The sequence below is a fragment of the Benincasa hispida genome, chromosome 4 (genome assembly GCF_027475165.1).
Source record: "Benincasa hispida cultivar pf3 chromosome 4, pf3_genome.v1.1, whole genome shotgun sequence".
NCBI lineage: Eukaryota > Viridiplantae > Streptophyta > Magnoliopsida > Cucurbitales > Cucurbitaceae > Benincasa > Benincasa hispida.
In genome coordinates this window covers 65,083,344-65,092,679 of record NC_143481.1, presented here as the reverse complement: position 1 = coordinate 65,092,679, position 9,336 = coordinate 65,083,344, and positions in this window count along the sequence as shown.

Below are 9,336 nucleotides of genomic sequence, written 5' to 3'. Positions count from 1 at the left end.
TGGAATGCTAGCTAACGTATGCTATAAAGCATTTAAACTCGAGTATGCTTCACTAATTTCTTTTAGAATTCGTTGCACATAACCTTTAAGCTTGGTTTTGAAAGCTAGGAAAACATACTTTAAAATTCATAGTATAATTCATCAAGGCATGTTGTACTTCACATAAAACCTTAAGCTTTCGAAAGAAAAGGGACCATGCATCCATATCTCAACTTAAACTAAAGCATGCTTTGAAGTAATACTTAGGAAAACATACTCTATTCAGGAAAATTCATCGCATAGTTAGCATCTCATGCATTGAAAACATTTCAAGAAAGCATCCTCGAAACTTATGAGTTCAATCATCAATCACTTCGAAAACTCTTAAGTACGTTATTCATCAAACTTATGCGATCAAACCATTAAATTGAAAACATTTATAAACAAGTCACTCGCTGTCTTAGGCTACTTCCTCAAATGATGGTAAGCTTCCCCTATTGGCATTTGACTTAATAAGTACCTTTGGTTAATGTCATTAGCTCCCCTTTGAGCTTAACTCTAACACTTAAACCTAACATCAAACTTAACATTTCCTCATAACTCTTCAACGCATAGCCTAGCTTAATGCATCCTCAATACTTAGGTAGTTTCAACACTCTATGATTCTCAACCAAATGTTACCTTGAAACTAGGTTGGTGGGTGCCAACACGCATACAGATGCTCACTGGCATCAGGATGCGCCCACCTTGCCTAGACAACGAGTGCTCGTGGTCGAAACCCTCAGTACGCATAACCGTCACATGCAACCTCATGCTTTTCTGCACACACACCTCAACAAATGCCCGTTTACTACAACATATGCCCTCGTCAATCGCGAACATTCACCAAATCACAGACTTAGTATGCCAACTACTTGCTTATGCTTGAGATGTGGCTGCCTGCTTGTATATCCTATCAAAATTTCATATTCAACTTCTAGCTCAAATAACTTAAATTTCAAACTTCATCTCACAAAAATTCTTCCTAAGAACTTCTTTCTAAACATCTTAACTATCTTACCTCAAAATTCCAACCTCTTGTTCCTCTTAATAAACTTGAAATCCTTCAATCTTCCATATTGCTCGAGTGATCCAAGAGCCTTGAACACTTGTGAAAACCTTCAGCCTTCAACTCAATCCGTGAGAATTTCCTTTTAGCAGCCCTGGATTAACTTCAGCACTAGTCAAACATCAATTTAGCAGTAATTCCCCTTTCTTTGCACGAGTAGTTTGGGCAAACCGAGCTTCATATTCCAACCTTCCTTTTATACTAAAGGTTGCATGCTCATATTTAGTTATTAGGGTGACACCTACCCCACTAATACTTGTTTAGTCCCCTAATCAGGCTACTTAGCCTACTAACTAGGTGATTAAGCTGGTTGCTTTAGTCTTTCCTCAATGCATAGGCTTGCGACCATGCACGCTTCTTTTCTTAACCAACGCATACTCTGATTAGCGCTGCACTTCCTTGGTCATCGCTCAATCCTAGCCATCATCGCATCTTCTTGCCTTAGGCACTCCTTACAAGCCTTGTCAGATCATCCTTGCCTCACTTAACTCCCATAACATACCGCACCGCACTAACAGAGCAACGCCACTTACCCATGTCATGATTGTTATTGAAGTATAGTGTATGCCTAGTTTATTGTATTTTGTACTTTATTTGTATTGTACATTTGGCTCCCTAAGCTTTAGGAAAAGGGGAGATTGTTGGGATTGGTGTCATAAATCTCTCTTGTATTCTCGTAGTTTGTAAACTTTGTATAAAAAAATTGTTATTATTAAAATAATTGTTATTTTATGAGAATACACTCAATTCAATAAACAAAGATTCTAGTTTATTTTATGTAATTTAAACATGTATGTAGAGACATATAGGTGGACCATGTTCAAATGATAACCTAAATGGTCTGTAGTAGATGGATAAGGTCAGATACCTTATCCTGGTGACACTATAGGTACAACTTGATTTCTAGATATTACAAGTGTTGTAAAGTGCTACAAATGATCTAATCCTAATTATTCATGTGGACATTTGAGTGGGGGTATCCTATACAAAGAGTTGTATAGGATCGGACCATGAATTGAATAGTCTCATTATATAACGCCGTTAATAGTAGAGACTTACATTTCACCAGGATGACCATAGGTGACATGACCTAAATCCTGAGTGAGTTGTGAGCTCCTACCTATGAAGGCAGTTCTTCGATTTGCATGGGTACGAATGGCCAGATTGCCGACTCAATATGCCTACCATTTTGGGGATTCGTTTAATTGTGGAGCTAGGAACATACCTACACAAGACAAAGCTACACAAGACGAAATTCACTCTTTCTCTGATGTCGAGACAAGTAGATAAATTGATCTTTTAAGGGTTGATTCTAGGGCTTAAACAATGTGGCCACACCCTCTGTTAGCCCGAGAGGGGTTTGGTCATAGTTGGACTATGACTTATTGTTCATTAGAGGGATCGGTGGTACTTAAGGAGTTAGATGTGACTATATGTGCAAAACAGTAATTTTGGTCCAGTTGTACTTATGAGCAATTTGTGAAGGGTCATCACATTGTTGTCTGGCTATATCCAATAGACATAGAAATATATCTACAATGTGAAAAACGCAGTTGTCTGTCTTTAGTGGAGTGTCGGACAGTTAATGGATGTTGAATAATTTAATTAAAGAATATTATTCAAGTACCATTGGACCTTCAAGCTACAAGTCCATGAGGTCCCCTCTATAGCTCAATAGAGATTTAGTGAGAATCAATTTTGGATTAATTTGAATTATTCAAATTAAATGAGGAAATTATAATTAATTTTACTTAATTATATATGATATAATTACTATAATATATATGATAAATTATAATATAAAGTTTATTTAAGAGGAAATAAATATTTGGATATGATTCAAATATTAATTATGTGAATTAGATTCATATAATTAATTTGAGAGAATTAAAACTATAGGTTATATTGTAAATGATACAGTAGTAAACTATAGATTATGTGTTATATATAATATAACATAGAGTTATATATATATATAATAGGTTATATATAATTTATTTTAAATTAAAATTAATTTATTTTAATTAAAATTTTAAAATTTAAATTTATAGGGAGGGAAATAACTTATCTCCCTTTTATTCTCTCAACTAACGTAGTGAGTGGGAAAGTTATTTTTTTGTGATATCTTATTCTCAGAAGATTAGAGAGAGTCGTACGATGACTTCTAGATCTCTCTGGGAAATCTATAGAATTTTTTTTTTTTTTTTTTAATCTTCTCCTCCTTTTAATTACTCTCCCTCTACCCAAAACTAAGAGCCCACACCTTCTTAAAGACTCTCTACCCATAGGAGAATATAGAGGAAACACTTTTGGTGGTGACCATTATGGATTACGATTTGTTCATGATAGATCTGGATAAGGGATTTTTCGTGAAGAAGATTTTTTCTTCAAGGGTACGTATTTTTATAACCCTTTTTTCTTTTCTCTTCCTTATGGGCATGCTGTAAAATTTTAATTACACTACATAATTTGTTTAAGTATTTTGTGATTCTATGAAAAACTAAAAACTTAGGACGATTCATGTTTCCGCTAAGGGCCTTCATAGGTTCCTTCAATTCTCAAACCTTAAGGAGAATACAGGAGGTTCTCTTGTGGTGATGACCATCTTGGATTGCTACAATTTTTGGAAACTGAGTTCCAGACGAAGTGTTCGTGATCGGATCGAGAAGGGATCTAACAAAAAATTGGTTATTCAAGGGTAAGTTTTTATTCTTCCCTAATTCCCTCTTCAGTGTTAAGTATGCTGTAAAATTTATGGTTTTGCATAAACTATTATTATGTAAATTTGCAATTCTGTGTAAAATTCGAAACTGAGACGATCCCGCTTCCACATTCGAACTTCACTATTCCTTCAATGGCCTAAGCCTACGGCAGCCTCACACGCAAAACTTTAATCTTCTGGTGAATATGTACCTCACGGCTCTTCTAACTTCCTACCTTAGTGCCCCCTCCTAGTGCATTTGCTTAGGCAACTTGGCTGCTCGACTGCAACATGCAATGGCCTTCACTAACCTTAAATGAGGCTAATCGTATACTCCTTCACGAGCCTTGACCAACACATCACTCGATATTCATCCTAATCTCCATCACGACTTTTTATATGCACCTTGTGCCACGCCTACTAACCTTTTAAGCATCACTCATCGCCAAACATACATTTACCTAAGCATGATCGGTTGCTCACTTTCCACTTACCTTGGCCTTTACCAACCTCCTTTATGAGATTATTCATTGTGGGCAGCCTCGGCTAGGTCTTTCCTCGTCAAACACCCTAACCTTGATATATATAGCCATCATATCATGCCACAAGTTACACTTAGCAAAATTCCTCCCCTGAAGCCTTAAATGCATAGCTTGGCAAAATCTTCCTTCCCAGACCCTCATATTTTCCCCTGAGTGTTAAAAGTTCCAAACTCACCCACGAGCCTCAAATATCATGCTTAAGAAGTTTTCGTCACCCTTAAATCTAGCTCAATGCCTAGCTTCTGAAGGGAAACTCAACATGAGGAGTTCCTTGAGCGGAAGCCGATCGTCCAAATTCCAATTCGATTGAAGTATAAATTTATAGTACAACAAACATACTATGCAATCAAAATAAATTACAACATGCTTTTCAAATAAAATATATAGTTAAAAAGAAATCACCTTTGAATAACACTTCTTCTCGTATCCCTCAAATAGTCACAAATTCTTTGATCAAATAGCAACAAGGACTTGAAGGCCTTCTCCAAGTGAATCACGAATCAAATGGAGGAGAACACTACTACTCGAATTCCTCAGTATGCTCAGGGTGAGAACCTAGGAGTGGTGGGCTTTGACTATTTTGGTTAAGAGGATATTTTTTAGTTTAGAGGAGGAAGACAATCGAAGAAGTACTATCGCATAGGAACTGCTTCAATCATTTAGGTTATCGCATAGCAAAATTCTTTTAATCGTGTAGACTATCGCATAGACAAAGAGTCTATCGTATATGCTCTCTTTCTGTCGTGTAGACTATCGCATAGCCTCTCTTTTGCGATCTTGTTGTTCTCCTTTTGATGTCTTGGTCTTCCAAGTAAAATATGATTTTTTTTTTCATTTTATTCCAATTACCATAAAATTTCCATAACTACCTATTAAGGTAGTTTTTGAGAAAAAGGGATTATTATTCAAAATAAAAAATAATATAAATAAATATGATAACCAACTTATCACATTATATTCATAATCTATAGTTTTAATATTGCATCACATGCAATATAAACTTTAGTTTTTTTTCTCTATTTTATGGCATGTAATATATATCATATTTATATTAAATGAACAACTATTTGAATCTCATTGAAATATTTATTCCTCTAAATAATGTATCAAATACATTATATCAATTATATTATATATAATTAAATTTCCTCTTATTAATTTGAACAATTCAAATTAACCCAAAAACTGATTCTCAACGTTGTCCTTTTGAGCTATCAAAGGGACCTTATGGACCTGTAGCTTGAAGCTCCAACGGTACGTGAATAATTAATTGAACTCTTTAATTACATTATCCACCATCCGTTAACTGTCGGACACTCCACTAAAGACTAACAGTTGCACTATTTGCGCTACAGATATATTTATGTGTCTCTTTGATATAACTAATCAACAGTGGGACGACCCTTCACAAATTGCTCGTAAGTACAACTAGGCTAAATTACCATTTTACCCCTATAGTCACTATCTAACTCCTTAAATACCATTGATTCCTTTAGTGAACAATAAGTCATAGTCACACTATGACTGAATCCTCTCTGACCAAGAGATGGTGTGGCCACTATGTTCAAGACTCAAAGCCAGCCCTTAAGAGAGCAATTTATGTACTTATCTCTAGATCGGGAATGAGTGAATTCCGTCTTGTGTAGCTGAGTTCTCAACTCCTCAATCAGACGAATCCCCAAAATGGAAGGCTTGGTTAGTTGGCAACTGGCTACTCCCACCCATACAAATTAAAGGGCCGCCTTTACAAGCAGGAGTTCACAACTCACTCAGGATTCAAGTCATGTCACCTATGGTCATCCTAATGAAATGCAAGTCTCTAATATCAACGGTGTTATATAAAGAGACTAATCATTTTGTAGTCCGATCTTATACAAACTCTTTGTATAGATACCCCCGCTCGCATGTCTCCACATGAATGATCAGGATCAGATCATTTGTAACACTTTACAACATTTGTAGTACCTATAAAGCGGGCCGTATCTGTAGTGTACCAGGATAAGGTACCCAACCTTATCCATCTAATACAGATCATTTAGGTTATTATTTAAACAAGATCCACATGTATGTCTCTACACATTTGTATAAATTTACATAAAATAACCTTGGATGTTAGTTTATTGGATTGAGTATATGCTTATAAAATAACACTTATTTTATTGATAACAATATCTTTATATAGAGTTTACAAACTACGAGATTGCAAGGAGATTTAAGACACAAGTCCCAAAAATCTCCCACTTATCCTAAAGCCTAGGGAGACTAATGTACAATACAAATAAAGTACAAAATACAATAAACTAGGGCATACACTATACCCTAGTAACATCTCCCACTTGCCCTAGACAACGTGTCGCATATCCCGTAGACCGAGACTTTCTAGATGACCCTCGAACACTTTAGCCGTGACAATCACATCTCCGCAATTCACAATCTCCCGGATCAAATGATATTTTTGTTCTATGTGTTTGCCTCTTCGGTGACTCCTAGGTTCCTTAGAATATGCCACAACACCACTCCACCATTATCACAATAAAGTGAAATGGGTAAAGACATATTTGGAACAACTTCCAAATTAGTAAGGATCTTCTTAAGCCAAACAACCTCTTTAGCAGCTTCACAAGCGGCTACGTATTCGGCTTCCACGGTGGAGTCCGTGATGCATCCTTGCTTGATGCTTTTCCATACTATAGCTCCTCCATTTAGAGTGAATACTAATCCTGATATGGATTTCTGAGAATCTTATCAATTTGAAAGTCAGAGTCTGTGTATCCTATAAGGATCAAATTCTTATCTCCACAAGCATATAGTCCCTCGTTCTCCGAAGATACTTGAGGATCGTTTTGACCGCCGTCCAGTGATTTAATCCTGGATTGGACTGATATCGGCTGACAATCCCTACTACATATCAAATGTTAGGTCTTGTACATAACATTGCATACATAAGACTAACAATAGTCGATGCATAGGGAATCTTTCTCATTTCCTCAACCTCTTGAGGTGTCTTAGGACACTATTCCTTAGAACAAAACAATTATGTACCTGAAATGCAATAAACCCTTATTGGAATTGGGCATTAAATATCTGACAAGCATCTTGTCAATATACGATGCCTAAGACAAGGGCCTAGGGTTGGCAATGGGGCTAGGGTGGGGCGGTGGGGTGTCCCCCGTCCCCGGGCCCGTGGGGGAAATTGTCCCCCATCCCAGGCGGGTATTCCCCTTTGGGGAAACAGGTCCCCGCGGGACCTCATTCCCCGTTTCCCCGTGGAGAATCTTTAGGAATCCCCATTTTTTTAGTTAAAATTTGATTAGTCCACGAAAAATTCATTAAAAAAGTTTATCGAATTCCTCGTTTTTTAATTCAAGTGATTTTATTTGAAATTTGACTAATGCACAACAAATGAACAAAAAACAATAGACTATTCTATGAAATAAACACAATTGACAATTTAAAAGCTAACATATCCATTAGATAACTTTACAACTTAAAATTCAATAAAGTTTGAATAAGAAAGTCTAGTCAATTAAAGGCAAACGTCTTATACATTCAAATAAGTATACAACTTAAAATTCAATGAAACTCGTCCTTCTCTCTTCAACGACTTCACAATCAAATCTTTCACCTTTCTTGGCATCATCCCATCCTTAGTTGTATTCATTCCTACATTGAAAATGTAATAAACAAATAATGTTAAAAAAAAAAAAAAAAACTAGACCACGAAATAATGTTAATCCTTGAACATACCTTAGTCACCACACCATCTTCATCAGAATCGTCTGCATCTTCTAAAACAGTTGCTAAATGTGTAACCATTTCTTTTCCCGTGATAGTACCTTACATTGTCAAATATTTGTAATAAAAAAAATATTTATCAATATATTAAATGATAGAAAGATGTAAAACAAAATAAACAAACTAACCTGTCAAAACTTTAGTTGCAATCCAATTTTGAGCGCACATCAAAGCCTCTATCATCTTTGGATGAAGTTTGTTACGATGTGGGCTTACAATCCTACCACAGGTACTAAAATAGACTCTGATGCAACACTAGATAACGGGATGGCTAATATGTCTCTTGCAATTTCTTGTAAAATTGGATACTTGACACCATTCAATTTCCACCAACTCAAAATGTCAAAATCGGATGTTCGAGGTAAGACAGGTTCATCCAAATATGCATCAAACTGTTGCTTCTGATTTATATTATTGGAATTTGATACAAACAAGTCATAATCATTAAAATCATCAAATTCGATATTCTGTGAGGTTCCATCTAAATTTCTAGCGTGATAATCATCACTTTCACCTTCATGCTTCAGCTGATATTCTGTTTTCAAATCTGAACAAATTTTTTTAATCCTTTCTACTTCAAGAAAAAACTATCTCCATAAATTCTAGGGAAGTAAAACTCAATCAACTTTAATTTATAACGTGGATCTAAAACTGCAGCTATGGCCATTACCCCATGAATTGTCTTCCAATACTTATCAAACTTTGACATCATATTTGAAGCCATGTCTCTGATCTCTTGAATGCTAGAATTAGTCCACTCAGAAATAGTTAATTTCAATTTACAAATTTTTGGGAAAAAAAGATTAGCAGTAGGATATTTGGATCCAGAAAATATTTCAGTCACGTGATGAAATATTTTCAGTTTCTCACATATCTCTTTTGCTAATACCCAATCTTGATCCAAAGGCAAACACTTGTACTTTGGTTCTCGGTTTTTTAATCGATAAAAAACCGCTTTGTACTTCAATGCAGTGGTTAACATAAAATAGGTAGAATTCCACCTAGTACAACAATCAAGACTCAACATCTGACCATCATAAACATTCAACTGTCGAGCTGTTTCCTCAAATTTCTCTTTCTTTTTTTGTGTATGCACCCAAAAAGACACACTACTACGTACTCTTTCGATCCCATCTCCTATCACTGCCAACCCATCTTTCACAATCAAGTTCGGAATATAAGCACAACATCACATATGAAATAAACTCCCA